The following is a 1,174-nucleotide window of genomic DNA, read 5'->3' on the forward strand; positions in this document are numbered from 1 at the left end:
GATACCGTAAAATATATATCAACGAACAAATAAAAACTCAGTGAATTAACGAATCCACAAAAAGCACTGAATAAGTAAACGAAGAAAAAGTCAATGTATCACATAAAGAAGAAAGAGAAAGGATAAACTGTAAAATAAATCAGCATGTACTTTGACATTTACATATTATACACAAGTATCGCTATATCTTATTGACGCCGCTTCATAGATTTGGGAAAAGGATGCAGAGGAGAGGGGGTTAGTGGAGATAAAAAGAACAGGATGTGATGAGGATAATGCAAATGATAACGTTAATATTTCATGAGTATTTTTTTTTACACAGCCAATAATATTTATGATATCAAATAAAGAAAGTGAAGAAAGCGGCTGACGGGTAGGAAGAGAACAATGCTAATGATAATTACAAAAGCCATAACTAACAAGGACAAAACGAACAGAGAAAAGAAGACCTACACTAAATGCTGTTCGTAATATGAATAGCTGAATAATATGAATATAGTGCCTTGTGGCATGGGAGAAAGAAGGAAATGAAAAACGTTCTGTAGCTGGCTAGCGGACAATGAGGGACGAAAAAATTGGTTAAGTGAAAACAACAATAAAAACCATGGAAAAAAAACGACAAATAATGCGTTAAGTTAAGTCCCTTAACATTTGTCTTTAAATGATAACAAAACTGACAAAGAAAACAGACGTCGCCTAATATTCGCCTCTCACAAGTAAAACATTATCTACGAGACATAGCCCTTCATAGCATGGGAAAAGGGAGGAAAGGGAAAGCGGGCTGCGGACGGGAAGCGACGGCATCCGCAACGTGGTTATTCATGGAGCGAGGTCCAGGAATTTAATTTTTAGGCCTACGGAGGCTCACAGTTGGGTAGTGTTAGGTTTACAGAAAGGATGCTTCGTAGTGAACTCTACTATCGTTTCCATATCATCTCAGTTAGCACAAATTCGAAAAGAAAAAGTGAAGATACTTGATTTTTGCGGTACAATAGTAATGCTTTATGTTAGAAAACATATATATAATGTGATAAAATATAATGATAGCAAATGTTAAGGGAAGTATGTATAAAAGCAACATTTAAAACAGCACCAAAGGGTAAAGCGTTTATACAATGAATTCAGTTCATTACAAATTCCTATTAAAGTTTGATTATCCCAGTTTAAATTTTAA

The sequence above is a fragment of the Penaeus monodon genome, chromosome 34 (assembly GCF_015228065.2).
Source record: "Penaeus monodon isolate SGIC_2016 chromosome 34, NSTDA_Pmon_1, whole genome shotgun sequence".
In the NCBI taxonomy this organism is placed as follows: domain Eukaryota; kingdom Metazoa; phylum Arthropoda; class Malacostraca; order Decapoda; family Penaeidae; genus Penaeus; species Penaeus monodon.